We start from the raw sequence: 16,331 nt of genomic DNA on the forward strand, positions 1-16,331 counted from the left end.
AGATAACAGGAACACATTTTTGTACTCGGTGGAAGTGCACAGAACCACTGAGTGAATATCATTATCCAGATAACCCACCCGGATATATTCCAGGTGGAAATGGGGTCAATATGACGCGAGTAAAACAGAGTATTCAGTTCACTCAGCTTCATGCAGCAGTTCTGCCGCACACTGAAGCTCACAGTGCACCAATTTTAGCTTCTTTTTAAAAACTTTTTTGATGTCAGATTTTTTTTTCTCATTTTTTGAAGCCGTTCTCCCCGATTTGATTATTTTATCTGAAGTCAGTCATTGCAGCTTTAGACTGAAATAGCACGTTATGTTTTAAATAACACTCTTGGCTTCGTGGACTGGGCTCATAAAACTTTGTAGAATCATGACTAAAACTGTGTGTACACACAAACATAGAATTATGCTGAGATTTAGACAGCAGCGTGTGCTTCTGTTTCATCAATCTCGAGCATGGTGGAACTGGGCACATGTGCACAAGCCTCATTTCCACTCCCCCAGTTACAGCCATAAAAAGATGCCTGCGTATTACATAAGCTGTGCCTGCTCCACCACTCATTAGATGAGTCAACGAGAAGAACAGCAAAGAAGTGCAATTGTGTCGCATCGTCAAGGTTTTCCAACAGCACAAAAACTGTTGTCATTAAACACCACCATTACACATGGCTGCGTCTATCTATAGCGCCCATACCACCACTGCAGTGAAATCGCAGTTATTATTAATTGGCTTATCTGCTTTGCAAGTCAGAATGAAATGAAGATAGTCAATTATAGCATAAATAAATGCATGCTTTGCCTTATTTTAAACTAGGACAATAATAACTGACAGTATACCTAAATGTTTTACTCTAAGATTGTCTCACCTTTTTATTTTCTCTAAAAGAAACACGTACACTAGTGTGTAGTATGCATATTCTCACTACATGGTCTTCTTTTAAAGGTTTGTCTCTAGGGATTGACTTACGCATGTTTCCTTGTGGTATAAATCTGGTCCGTGGTCTTGGGGCAACTCCTCAAATCCTTGGCCACATCTTGGCCAGCACATTTCAAATTTTCAAGTATTCAACTTCCAGCTAAAGTCTTGCTTTGTCTTCTTGCAATGTAGTTCCAGTCAAGTAAGAACTACCACTGAATGAGGATAGAGGAGGGTAAAAAAAAAACAAGCAGATCAGGATTTTTTTTTTTTTTTTTTTTTGAGTGGACCCAAAAGCCCTATAATTGGTTTATCTATGCTGTTGAGAGAGACTGTTTACCTGACATGAACCTCTGGTGGCCATTTGTTTGTCTGTCAGGGATAAGGACAGAAGTACCATGACATTGGAGTTGGGTTGAATAACTAAAACAAACCAGAAGACCACCATGTATAGCTTTTTACTGACACTTTCGTATTGTTGTGACCATTGCTGTTTCCTAAGCAAGCCTATAGCTAACCATGTTTCAGAGAGGAATAGATTAGAAAATAGTCAAATGGCAAATTGTTCAATCAGCAGTCATCTATAATGACTTTGAGAGGCCTTAACAAATATGGCATTTTAGAGCCTCTAAAATGACTCTGTATTCAATAACTCATAACTTAATTTTGACTGAAAACATATGATCCATGGACACTTTTTTATTTTTTATTTTTTTTTACAATTACTGCTAAGAAATGGAATAGAACTTTGAGATATGTGGTTCCTGGTTGCCAGGAAGGTCTGTGGATAAAATCCTATGTCCATACATTCAGCCCCATGTCACTTTGTTTCCGGTGTTTTAATAAAGTATTCTGTCTGCTGCCCAGGCTGTTTGCTGACTGTCGGTCTCCAGGCATCCTACCCGTGAAGGAGGCTGGCTGGCTGGCTGTTACTCAGGCTGTTGACTGGGGAATGTAGCCTGTGTTCTGGCCTGTCAGTCTGGATCAGTGTGCTCTGCACCCTTGGCTCCTACGAACAGAGTTAAACTCCAGCGCAGAGCCTTGGGCACTTCACACACATAGCCCACGCAAGGAGACACACACACACAAACACACACATGCTAGCCTTGGGAACAGTAAGGTATATGAGTACCGAGAGGATGTGTCAGCTCAGTTTTCCCCATGTTCTGCTCCTTATCCTCTCTCCACCTTCTCATCATCCACTTCTTTTTGTCCATTCTTTTTCCTTCCTTCCCACTCGCAGCAGTAAAGTTTGCACATATTGGATAAACCAACTAAAAAAGAAACTAACTTCCTAAATTAGTAAAAAATAATTGTACATCAACACTGTAAATGCGTCAACGTCGATATTTTACGTTTTTTTCTCTACAAGATAAACATTTTTTGTATGTATTTGCTGCAGTGGTTAGATCGGACTCTGACTCAGTTCAATAAAAAAGTTTCGAAAGATCAAGATTTTGAAAGTATTGAAGTACTTCAAATTATGAAACACAAAAACAAAAAAGGTGGTTTGTACAATGTGCAGAGTTTGGATGGCAAATCACAGCAGCACAACACAATGCAGGAAGACAAAACACAGGCGGTATTCTGGACGATGCACCACCAGAAGAAGACAAAGTGTTGAGTTTTTTTAAAAAGCTTTTGGCCTTGTAGCTCTGCCAAATATGCTCAAAAAAATTAAAAACGTAGGAATAAAATTCATTTAAACGAAACGGTGGATTTGTTTTTTGGTGGGAATATTTATCGTTTAGATAATGACATAAATAAACACGCATAAGCTATAGCTTATACAGCTGTGACAGTCCAGCACTTACACATGCCCACCGGATTAAAAATGTAGCTTTTACCTCACACAAAGGATGAGTGCATTAACCACCAATCTGCCTGCACTATATACGATTCCATCATCGAGACTGAGTGGAATCAATGCATGGATGTGTTCTCTACTCTCACATTCATTCAGTAGGCGTCCATACTAAGCAGGCAGGTGCCATGGGTACCGTAGCATAGATGAAGAGGAAAGTGGCCGGTGCTATCCATGTGGGTGGTGGAGGAACCGAGCTTTCCCGTATCTGTTTGGTTCACCTGGCAGAAATTTTGTGCCCGGTTGCCAGGAGGGTCAATGGGGAAGCAGTGGGTTGGCGTGAAACTGGCTTTCCTCGCCACCACACTGGCTCAGCGTGAGATGTATCCCTTCAGGACAGAGGTACAGGCGAGTGCTGAGCTGCCTCCAGAAGGCTCTCACACACACATTCGAGTGTCAACACAAGCGCACCTTAAAAACCCCACTCATTTACGAATCGCGAGACGGGACAGGCTGGATCATTATATATCATTTCTAACATTTTACACTCCAACTCCCCAGGATCCATTTCATTTCTTTGCCTCTTTAAATCACTTAACTCATCTCACCAACCTGCGGTACACCCGGTGAGAGTTCAAGTCTACTTCAAAGACATAATTAGGCAGTTAGTTTGAGGTGCATATCTGAAAACCTGCCTCCCTGAGGTTCCATGGGGAATCTTAAGAGGCTAGAAGCTATAGCGGGACTACGAGGGCCACTGCAGGAGCCTACAGTATGAATTTTGTTTTCATGTCTTTTTGATACTGTTTTATATAACTGCTGCCTTAAAGGTGTGAAGTCTCTCTGAGAGCGAAGGCTGTCCCTTTTGAAAACCAGAGCCAACTGCGTTTGAATGCTCAGGCAGAATAGATCAGAGTTTAACATTAGGGGCCCTAAAGCGGTCTGCTGCTTGTAGTTCCAAAAAAAACTAAGAAAAAAAAGAAATACAAAGATGAGTTTGGCCAGTTTGCAAAATTTTCTGCACTGTGTGCCACAAAAAGGACTCACAGTTGCTCAGTAAAGGAGATCCTGGTCTGAAAAATAAACTCTACTAAGACCCAACCAGCAATAAAATTAGAGAAAGAATGTGCAGAATTTGAGAGGTTGTTGAGAATATTGAAAGGCATTTGGTAGTGAAAAGGCACACCAGCAAGTGAGGAGAGAGGTATGACATGAGACACAGGTGGAGCTAGAGGAGCATGTTAGGTAAAGTAAAGAAGCGTAATTAAGTGGTCATGAGGCATTCTTGAGACGAAACAAGATGAGAAGAGAAATAGATTTGTGCCTTCGAAGCAGAACTGTCTATTAACACTGCTTAGCATTTAGTCATGGTTTTCAGGAACCTCTAGTCATATTAATGCATGCCTGAACATAAGATACATCAGCACGCACACAGTCACTCTCTCTGGCCATGTAACCTTCACAGCCCTTATCAGTTTGCCAGCACAGTCTGTTCTTTTCAGCTTCATCCTCAGGTGAGCTTTCAGCTGCTACAAATGTGTGAAAGGATTTCAAGCCTTTAAGAGTGACACCCTTGGGGACAGGTACATCGAAAACGGAGAGACAAAGCCATCATCTTCCCATATATATTCATCCAACCTCCACAACAGCATAATAGGGATGTTATTTATGCATTAAATTGAAAATACACAATGCCAGTGTCTTTGAGTGTTTTCAAAATACCTTTTGTTTCTAAAGGATATTATGATGAGCAATTCTTAAAAAAAAAAGCATTCCATTCAAAATTTACCACATGTAAATACTTTGATTGGAATCATAGTGATTACATTGGGAAGGGGGAAAAATCCCATAACCACAGCCAGTGATTCATGGCTTTCACCAGCGCACTCTGTACTCAGTCATCTCAGAATGACAGCCAAATGATCTCATAACCCAATAACAAGGGCTAGAGCAGATGAATTTAGTAACGAAAGCTAATCATGAGCACTAAATTATAGTTCATTAGGTCACTCACACAGAAAACTTTGTTTCTGTGCACCACAGAATGTATTCGTTTTTTTTTAAATGGTCTCATGTTGACATGCGCTTGGAGTCTAATATCCAAAAGGCCCCAACAACATAAAAGCCCAAACAGAAGTAATCTGACCATCCACAGTCCATACAAGTTGCAAATCAAGTTGATATCTCACACACTGATTTTTTGATTGGCTGGACTAGGCACTATTAGTATACTGCAGTTGTCAATTGGAACATAAAAATTTTTAATTTCACACAGTCGTTGCAAATGATTAAAGGTATTGCAGCTATGCGCTACAGAATGATTAACTGGTAATCAGCTTTCGGCAAATGAAAGTGCTTGGTTAACCCTCTGCACCCACCATGGGTAGGGCGTGTTTTCTTAAAATAAAATAAACACAATTTACCTGAGCCAGAAAAATTTTGAAAACAAAAAAAAAGTCAGATTTCCAACTTTCCGATGATGAACTAATCAAGTGTGATGTGCTGTTCTGTCAGCAAAAAGAGCCAAATCATAGCATAATTTTGCGATATTTCACCTAAAATCATTCTATTTTCATTCATTTCTATTTCTAAGTCATCAGTGAGAAAAATGTAGGAACTATTCACCTAAACGGATGAACTGCAGGCTGTGTTTACATAGCACAGGGAGGACACAAGTATTGAAATCAGGAAAATAACACATACGTGATTATTGACATAAACTCAGCATGGCTCAAAAACTGTAAACAGAAGAGCAAAATGTTAGGAAACTGTTGCAAGATTCATTCAGCATGGTGAAATATCTGTCTAGAGTCAATGTACCAAGTAGTGTCAAAAACATTAAGGATGTATAGGTTGTAAAAATTTTGGTGATAAAGTAACTATATTATGTGGAATTACCATCCAGTTGTTTTTTTTCCAAGTATTGGAAACACCTGGGAGGACTTTGAAAATGTTGCATTTATTTATTTATTTATTGCAAAATATATAATAAAAGAAATTCAACTTTCTTTTTTCATGATAGATGGCATGAGATCTTTGCTATACTGTACACAAGACATTTTTGAGTTCTCTTTACCTCCAGCCATGGTTGTACTGTTTCCACAGAGCTGTAGGACTATATATTGCAATGAAGAATGACTTCACATTAAGTAAAAATGTGACACAAGCACAAAAAGCCCAGAAATGGCTTGAGGTTCAGATGGTTACAGGCCGGTGACAGAAAATATCAAAATCAAGCAAATGTTGACTATTAGTATAAGCAGCATCAGAAAATAACAAATATTTTCATAATTACTGTATTGTTAAGACCGATTGAAAGCCAAAAAGCAAAATGTTCCCTAACTACCTGATTGTGAGTCTTTGCTGCTTTTCTGTCTGGCATTATATTGTCACACAAAAGGAGCAATTTGCAGGTGTCACCTTGGATTTGGTCATTTGTGGTTTGATTGTTTTCTTTTATTGCACAGAAGACTAATTAAAATATTCTGCATTCTATTATATTTTTTTAAGAAAGTGAGCAAAGACCGATACTTTGTTGATCCACTGCGACTTCCTCTATTAGATTTGTGCAATGCTATACCAGCATGATGCTACTCCCTCATTTGCTACCTAGACAGCAATCAATCTCATGAGCAAAAAGTGTTTGAGTAACAAATGACTAACTACAAACCCAAAAATCCACCCCTTCCTCCAAATGAATTCAGACTCTCCACACTGCACACACACAAGTAGAAATAACTTTTGACTCAAGAATCTGTGTTATGAAGAAGAATTTGTAATTTGTAGCGAAATGGGGCTCAGTTACACTAAAACAAGCACCTACTTACTCAACTCAACAAAAGCAAGTGATTCAGTGCAGTGAGGCAGAAGGAGGCTGAAGAAGACTGCTGCTCTATTCAGGCTTCCCACACACAATCCTTCAGCTGAACAGCACTAAACCCTTGAGGAACAGCAAATGAAAATATCTGTTTCCTTGTTTCGCTGTTTCAATTCTCATGACAAACACTGTAGTCCAGTTAGAAGCAAACTATAACGTTCTACAATTCTATGATTTTGGAAAGTCATTGGGAAGAACCAATCAAATCACAACACATCACATGTAATATTTTAATAATCCAAGAATGGTCTACATGTGTTTGCAACATGCTCATAATATAGTAGTTTGTTCCTCATTTTGTAGCACAACAGCAGTTGGAAGCTCTTTGGCTCGGTATTTCAATATTTAATTTGCAGTTTGAGTTGGATTGCCACAGTTAATTCCACTATTTGGTTTCCAACATCGTGCTGTTTCCTTTTAAGGCCTATATTATGTTTTCTTTTCTGACTATTACACACGGCGCTTTCCACCCAATTGTAGTGCTAAGTGTGGGCTGATGGTTTAGTGGGAAAAGCAAAACACTTTATTTTATGCATCATGTAATGCAACCCATGCAAGTACAACGCTATCGCTAAGGCCCCGCTCAGCTCATTCAGCTGTGTTTGTGCAGCAAACAAAGCAAGAAAAAGACATCCCCCATTACACTATAGACCTTTCTGTCAGGAGCCATTTGCAAGGCAGACACTGTAGCGAGTGGTTTGAAAAGCAGTCAAATGAATATTGTGCTATTGCCCATTATCACTCCGATGTCTCGATGCTGAGAAAATCAGAGAAAGAATGGAAGGATATTTCATACTTTCTTAATTCCATTGTTTCATACAGTAACTTTCCATTTACTTCTCATTAAATGCAGTGACTCACTTTGTCCGGACTAGCGATGACAGTAAATGTATTTAACGTCCCTGTCCGGTTTGTTAACATACTAGCAAATGACAGCTGCGGAGGAATATACATGAAGTCATACAGTGATTCAGTGACTTGACTGCTTTGTCAACTGTCGCTCTCTGCATCATCAAACCCTGCAAGCCATGTGACTGACAGCAAGTCATGTTGCACTCGACTGTGTACATTCAGAAAGAGCTCACAAAGAAGTCTAATTATAAGCGTTATTTGCCAGAAAATCTGCCTAATGTTGTGAATAATAAAGACCACAGAAAGAGGAAGCAAAGGATGCATCTGTTACAGTAACACTACAGGAGGCAGGTATTGTGTGGTCAGATCCTTTCTAATGATGAACTGCCAAAATGCAAAGAGCAGAACACAAGCACAAACACACTTATATTGTAACATTTTTCTGTCACTTTATGATGTACCAGGCACACTGACCTGGATAAACTTTGCTCACGGATCTTTTTCTAGGGATTTTTTTTTTTTTTTTTAATTATCAGAGAGATTTACTATTAGTTTACCTTTTGAACTCCACCTATAATTACTGTCATGAAATCCTGTGCATGCTCTGCTTTGCTTTAAAGCCACAAACAAACCTCAAATACAGCCGGCCAGAAGCAGAATTCCATTTTTCAGAGGGTTGTTTTTATCATAAAACTGAGCTAAAGTCAAAACACTACAGATAAATACAAACACACTAGAGTTAATTTTAGCCAAATCAGAAAGGTTAGGTGTCACACCTCCTTAAAATCCCCCGACGTCGCATTTATGATCTCAAATACCAGCAAGACTGAGCGACACTAAAACCTGACAGTCAATATTGAGTTTCCACTCAGCTTTACAGTTTATCTGGATCTTTAAAGCTAGACACTTTTTTCATATTGTGTAACTTCATGTTTAGTTGGAAATAATCCAAGTGTCCAGTCAATCATTTGATAGATCCCTGCATGTCATGTTGGTTTGCTTTTATTTTGTATACACATACTCTTTAAAAATCCTGGAATCGATGAGTCACAACACTGAAACGACTGACAGATGAAGTGAATGACATTGATCCTCTTATTACATTGCAATGTTCTGCTGGGAAACTACAGGTCCTGGCATTCATGTGGATGTTACTTTGACAAGTACCACCCACCCAAACCAGCCCAAGCTAACCCCTATGGCAACAGCACTCCTGGACACAAGTGTCTCCCTCAACAGGAGAATGTGCTGCAAAAAAAAAAAAAATAAAAAAATGCTCAAAGACCATAGCAAAGAGCCCAAGGTGGTGACCTGGCTGTCAAACTCCAATGATCCCAATCTGCTCAAGCATCTGTAGGACCAAGCGTGATCGAAGGAGGTCCTATCCTTGAAGCCACAGGATCCTGAGTATCTGCTGCCAACACTCCTGTGCTAGAAACCAGAACACCTACCATAGATCTTGTGTCCTTGCCCCAGTGGATCAGAAACAAGGTGGCTCTACACAACAACAGGCAGATGGTTTTAATGTTGAAGGTGATTGATGTAAGTTCTGTTTTGGGGTTTTAAACTCTGCTCGGCTGTCCAACATTAATTTGTAGCCAAGGGCTTGTGCAAAAGTTCTGCAGTGCTGTAGACTTAAAAAAAAAAAAAAAAAAAAACTATGTAGATAAAGCAATCCCTAATAAAATACATCATAACACACAAACTTTAAAATGTTATAAAGATGTCAAGTCTAGAACAATGTGGAGCTGCGGTTTATGAGCATTTAATGAGGGTTGTTTCACAGCATCCATACATTTTAACACCAACCAACCACTCATATGATTTATTGGACACTAGAACATTCAGAGAAAGAGCACAGAAGCACACTAAACCACTATACTGCACTTTCTGACAAAATACTCTGCAGCTAACAGGAATTTGGCAAAAAAAAAAAAAATGTAAAAATCACTGCTAGGTGATCAACAAACATAGTGTCAGAGGATGCCCATCCCAACACACTATGTTCCATATTCCCAGCCTCCTCCTCATTCTCCCGTCCCTGTCCTTGTGGATTACAGCATGCAGATAAGACTAACCAGCGGTTACACATTCGCCTCAGTGAGCACAGAAGTGGCCATACACAGAGCAGATGACAGGTCTGCATTTGCCAGGAGCTCCAACAAGTGTGTGTCCTCCCCTGATACTGTGTTATTCTGTGTAACAGACAAAGTCCTCCTACCATTAAAAAAAAAGAAAAGAAACAGCTTGGACTCCTGAGATGTTGCAAGGCCAAATTGGATTCTCAATCCATGGAGCTGTTTTCAGCAGACACTGCCATAAACAAGGTTCCCTCACAGAAAGACTACAAAGTAGTATTCCATCTTTTCTGCTGCTTGCAGAGTTCATCACCTCTGCCTGCCATCACTGATGCACCCTGTGGTCTACTTTATTTGAGCTTCCTTCCAGTCCGCCATCTCTGAATTCTTTATTTGGATGTGCCTGTTGGTGGAATTGTGACTCCATTGGTCACATTTTTCTCTGATGTCTGTGTAAATTATCACCTCTAATGATTTGCTTTTTTTCTCCCCCTTAGCACATTTTGATAAAGCCTGTCTTTTGTCCAAAAACCCCATTTGTGCATTTTTTTTTTAAAATCACACATAGAAAAATTGTTTTTTCATTTTACGCAATTAAAACATTCTGATAGTCAAAAGAAGCAACATGAGCATGACGGCAATGTGAATCTATCAGAGCCCAGGTGCTGCCAAAAACTGTTGAAAAACAATATTAGCATGACTGTCAAAGCGAGAGAATAGCTCCAGCTAATTTGAGGGCTTCTTTCTGCTCCTGCTACCACTGTTCACAGGCTCCCCACAATACACAACATCCAAATACCAATGAACACGTTTTCTAGCTGCAATAAACACGGGCTGAAGTGGTATTTTTGCATGAATGGATGAGCTTGATGTATGTCATATAATCCACTCCGAGGACACAAACCTCTCATCTGTTTTCAAAGTGTCACTTCAACAGAATTACAAATCCAATGTTTTCTCCACTTGAGTTTGGAGTTTTAGATTCACATATGAAACCGTCTGCAAAGGAAACTTTTTTTTTAATTTGGATTTTGCTTGATGAGAATATCCAGTGTGACATGTCCAAGAAAATGCCATCAAATTCTGACCTTTACCATCTTTCCAAGCAAATGACTGATTGATATAAATGCCCTGCACCAATCAGTGAGTAAGAAGAAACAACTACAAAGATGATCACAATGCAAGTCAAAACATACAATTCCACAAAGTTAATACTAAACATTTATGCAGCTTTATCTAAAGATGCGCATATACCTTACTTTCTATTTTTAAAACACTTAAACAAAATATTCTACTTGCACAATGTTGAATAATTTGTTCTTTTTTTATAGCACTTTAGAGCTGGATTTGTAGTTTCATTTATTTGCTACCTACAGCAGAAACAAGTAGCAGCATGTGAGAGGAAGCAAAGTGGAAAAACTGCACCACTTTCTTCCTAAACGTAAGACAAGATTAGCTGAGTAAAAACACTTGTGTCCTCTCTGTATTCTTGTCAATAGCCAATTTAATTTCTGCTGTCTCAGTAAAGAAAGATGCATGTTTAATATATTGTAATTGTTTCCTCATTGCCATGATTCCAGTATAATCAGACCTTAAAATATGGTCCATTCAGCAGTGTTTCTATACCACTGATTCATCAACACACCAGAGCGAATTTACACTTTCGAAAAAGCAACACACTGTCAGGGATCAAAGCAGCAACCTTCTAGTTATTAGATAGTCTCTGTCTTTACACTGAGCTGACCTGATAATAACACAATGTGGGGATACACAACAAGGAGACATATAGTGCCCATACGTGGACAAAGGTATTATTATAGATATTTATTTAATGTCTTCTGAAAACAACCCATATGACTATCCTCCAAGCCAATTTCTGGACTCCAATCAGCCACCATGATGAAGTTATGACCCATATAGTTTCACGTCTTTGCAACTAAATTTTAACAAGCACATTTTAATACACAACCAATGCTGTCATTTCCTGGTGAGAAAATGCAGCATCACAACAGATTGGTTATTAAAACGTTATACAAGGGCATTGCTGATGCTCGCAGGCCCTGAATGCAACTTACTTAATAATGATTTTCACAACTTTGTAAAGGAGGCCAAAAAAAATAAAAAAATAAAAAATCGAAACCCCCTGCTACTCAGTTTTGTAGTCAGTGAAGCAACTGGACAGGAATTAAACTGTAGTCTGTTAAACTTCTTAGCATCATCATCATCCAAACACATTATTGGTGTTTTAACAAAAAAAAGAGGAGGTGGGGTTGCTATTTCTATGCTACCAGCTACTCATAGATTACAGCCAGTGAAACTCTGGCATTATGTACAGCTGCGCAAAAAACAACTGGAACCATACCTGCAATTCCATGTGCCAGCTTCCTAAACAGAACCCTTCAAAACAAAACAGGTAACCACAGAGCGAGGTGGCCACTTTCTCCAGAAACAATAGGACCACAGCATGAGTCAACAAGGAATCTATAATTTATGAACTGGCTCCCTCCATTGTACAGAAACGGTAGATGGGGGGTGGAGAGGAGAGGAGAGGAGAGGAGAGGAGGATGTGGGTGAAACCAGGAGAGCATCACTTGAAGGCTGAAAAGGAGGAAGACACGATGCGATGAGCGGTGAGTAGATGTTTACTTTGGGGGCTGAGCTATGTAGATCAGAGCCCCTGGGACAGAGTGGTGTGAACTGACTGGCCCTCTACCATTCACTCTACTCCCCTCCTTCCCACCCACCAACACACAGTAAACGTAATCGCAGTGAGAAATGGAGAAGATGGAGGGGGGTAAATATCACGAAACTTCACGAGAAAGGTCGATCATGTCATCATCATCTAGCGCCTGGGATAGCAGTTCTGTCACGTGATCTCAAGCCTTTCACCCTTTATCTGAATCTCTTTGGACTCGAATTATCTTGGAGATGCTGCTCATACCACATATTACATCCTTGTCTCCCTTTAGAATGAGCCTTAGGGTGCTGCAGGTGCTTAATGTGAGACAGTTTGAGGAGTTTTGTGTGTCAGATATAGTCAAGGAGACCCTGAGTACCAGTACAGCATCACTTCTGACGACATTTTTTGGCCAATCTAAACACAGGAATGCTCAGCAGCAAACCAAAAAAATAAATAAAAAATGCATTTTGCTCACAAAGCTCAAGCTGTGGCAAAAAAAAAAATCTACTTTTCACTTCATCAAACCCCGATCCAGGCTGCACCTATGACTGTGCAGGTGATGGGGTAATGCCATTAAGGACTCCATCAGGACAATTTGGAAGCCTCTCTCTCTCTTTTTTTTTTTACTGCATTTTTCTTGTGTGACAAGTCGCTGAGGCGGACACACACACACACACACACACACACACACACACACACACACACACAAATACCGCATTCATCCAGTTTTATATGGTGATGGTGCCCCCGCAGCGGCCGATGGGCGCAACTTTCCTCCTCCTCATGGATAGGAGAGAGGATAGAGAGACTTCATTCAACACACACACACACACACACACACACACACACACACACACACACACACACACACCGTTCTTTGCAATTCCCCTCCATTCTGACCCCCAGCAATCAGCCTGAGAGGAGTTTCATTTGATTAACGAGATCTAATATTTTACTGAATCCAATTAACTTCCATCAATATCCAAAATCCACTAACTCGGCTGTTAAATCCCAATTAAAAAATAGAGGAATATAATTCTCTCATTGGCGGATGATCAGCACTGACAGAAGATCTGTCCGCACACAAAACAGTCTGCAGGTGGTAAAGGACGAGCAGACCGATTGCTGAATTGTTGGTATTCCACACATTCGTGCAGCAGGATGATATTTATCAGAACTAATTCATCCAAAGCCTCGTTTTTTTTCCGCGCATCGGGTATTTTTGCGCCGCTTGGTCGGCGTTAGTGCGCAGCTCTGAGCGTCCGTGCGCTTGGAACGGAGTGAGGGAGTCAAAAGTGGCAGACAGAAGAAGGAGAGGAGATGCTGTTTTGTTTTTTTCCTGCTGGCCACGGGACGCTCTCTAATGCACACATCCACTCATTACTAAGTCATTCCACTAAGCAGAAATAATGCAGTGTGGATTTGTTTTTTTTTCCCCTTTTTTTAAAGAACTGCATCCATTACCAGCTACTTGAACTTGTCCTCCAAACACCATCACCATCCACCTCCTATGCCGTGGAAATCATGAACTAAAAATCAGCACCGCTGGATCACAGTTGCTTGATTTCACCGGTAAATTATCAAAGCCCTCAGCCAAAATTTCCCCCTGCCTCATGGAACTGACAGAATTAAGTCTGAATGAGCAGTTACCGTGAAAAGAAGGATCCCACTCGCTGCTTTTTTTGTCCTCCACACCTCAGACAATATTCCTCTGTGCGTTACGTCCCGTTAGGATAAGGTCCATTCCTTCCAAAAGCCACATAGCTTCCCCCCCATTCGAAATAAAAATAATAGTAATTTTTAAAAATCCCGACGCTCAAGCGTTGGAAATAAGCCTGGGAAATGAGACTGGCGCACTTTTCACTCCAGAGGGTAGAAACTCAGGTTAAATGCGGTCCAACGTTTACACACGCGCGGAAACAATCTCAGGAAAGCCTTCTTTAGTCCAAAACAAGTGCGCCGTTAATCCAAAATGTTTTTCTTTTCATTCACAACTATGACAAGAATGATATTCTCCTGTGACAGAAGAGACCATTACGCTCCGGGTCTTTTGACGCGCGCCGGTCTACATGTTAATGACGGTGATGCTGGAGAAAAAGAAACAAGAGTGGGATTTTTTTCCCCCCATCGTCCGCTCCTCACGATTCAGGCTGCACTTGGCTGATAAAACACCGTCCTCTCTCTCTCGCTCTCTCCTCCTCTCCCCCCCTCTCATCCTCCTCCTCTCCTTCAGCTTTCAGTCGCTCCTCGGAAGCTTTCATGGAGCAGAGACGCGCCTAGCGGCCTTTAGAGGGAACTCCACAGCCACACGAGTTCATTCCCAGCCCGCCCCCACCTCAGTCTGCTCTTAAAGAAACATGAGATTTGGAGAATTTATCGGTTTGTGTCTTTTAGGGGAGAAATCATAGACTTTGCATGATAAATTACGCATGGAAAACACATATTTTGGTGTTACAGATTGTGCATACAAAGTAAAAGCTGTTGCATAAAGTACAATCTGACTACAACAAAGTATGAAAAGTATGAAATAAATGCAAAAAGAAGGCAATAGAAGGCAACGTCAACTTAAGTCTAGTGTTGGACTTTTGGAAAACCCAAAATGTTTAACACTGAATGTCAAAGAGCAGTTCAATCTGTAGAGAACATGCATTTTCACTTTCTGTGCAAAAACTCCCTCCATAAGTAACGAAACAGCAGGACAAGCAGCAAAAGAGGAACTCATCTTTAAGGACAGGAGGCAAGAGCAACAGAAATCATCTATAGAATAGACTTTTAACCCAAGGAGCCCTCCGCTATCTTCACGGTAATTTCACTGCCTGTATATTGAGGGTCTTATCTTGCTCAAAATAAAGGTAGACCTTTTCTTTTTTGGAACTGTCTAGACTACTCAAATCTTCCAGTTTTTTTTTTTTTTTTCTGTTATCCTTTACATCAAGGGGAAAATATTCTATATTGTGATACTGTTATGTTTTGACATGTATCTCACCACGAAATGCTGGCAGAAAAGATACCTTTATACAACTGTGTAGGGAATACTGTCGGAAGTCTGGCTATATCTGAATCATAAGGCCAGGATACTGTTTTACTTTTGAAGCCAATCAGCTACAGACCACTTCATCACTGGATCACAGTAGCAACCAAGAGTTATTCAGGGGGAGATTGGGAGCCAATGAAGAAGACAGCCAGCTCAGTGGTTACCCTTGTCAACTGGAGGGACACCAAAACAGCCAAATCATCATCATTAACTCACACACGTGACCACATGATATTTTCGCTGACACACCCCCAAAAATGGTTGCAATCTGGAGCTCTGTATGTGCTACATCTCACTGTAATAAATACTTGGAAGAGAAATTCACCAAAGAAGGAAGGATGTGAATTTGGATGTATTCATCAGGGCACGAAGGGTTAATAATACTATGCTTCAATAAATGGTGAACGGTATGAGGAAAGAGAGCGGAAAAAATGGTAAAATAACTGAAAATATACACACACAAACATAAAGTCAGGGCTTTGTGTTGCTGAAAAAAAGTTGTGATTGTGACTAACCAAGAGGTTGCTCCTCTCAGAAAGTTTTTGAGCTATGAGTACATCAATCTGCGTAGCTCTGGAAAGGTCACAGTAGGGATTTTTCCTGGCTTGTCTTTGGATTACCTGCTAATACTTCTTGGTTCTCTGACAATAAGTTTTGCATTCCTTCTCATCCGTATGAACAGCTGGTGTTTTGGTTCAGTCCTGTGGTAACAGACTGCCAGTTAAGGTAACACTGTGCAGATACTACATAAAAGAGACATGATGTGAGCCTTTACATGATGCATTAAGTGCTCATTACTCATTTTAAAAGTCTGGTTGCTGACAGTATACAGCCACTGGTTGTGAGCACAGCTGCAGCTGCTATGCCTGCCGGTGATGGGTGAAGCTGTCTCTGGATTGTTCATAATTCATAGTTCAAACTATTTGAACTCACGGTGCTTTCATGACCGGTGTGTTACCAGCACACCACAGGAGTTCAGGAGTACACTAGTTTCGATACAACCCTCAGACAGCAAATCCATCAGTGCACACACAGTCACTGCACACACTCGGTGTTACTCCCACTAAAAATGAATGCATCACAT

At 40.4% G+C, this 16,331-nt stretch overlaps 1 protein-coding gene across 4 annotated transcripts in view; it reads right to left on the minus strand.

Moving 5' to 3' along the window:
• The window catches only part of nlgn1 (neuroligin 1), a 427,486-nt gene that overhangs the window by 309,674 nt on the left and 101,481 nt on the right, over positions 1-16,331 (minus strand). For 2 of the 4 annotated variants that reach the window (XM_055005286.1, XM_055005285.1), the window contains exon 1: positions 13,864-14,398. The exons of 1 other annotated variant lie outside the window; for it this stretch is intronic. The gene's annotated coding sequence lies outside the window, so the exon portion shown is untranslated. Of the gene's footprint in view, positions 1-13,863; positions 14,400-16,331 lie in introns of those variants that run through there. One more of the 4 variants, XM_055005275.1, reaches the window with a different exon arrangement.

Source organism: Amphiprion ocellaris, chromosome 2, assembly GCF_022539595.1.
Source record: "Amphiprion ocellaris isolate individual 3 ecotype Okinawa chromosome 2, ASM2253959v1, whole genome shotgun sequence".
Lineage (NCBI taxonomy): Eukaryota > Metazoa > Chordata > Actinopteri > Pomacentridae > Amphiprion > Amphiprion ocellaris.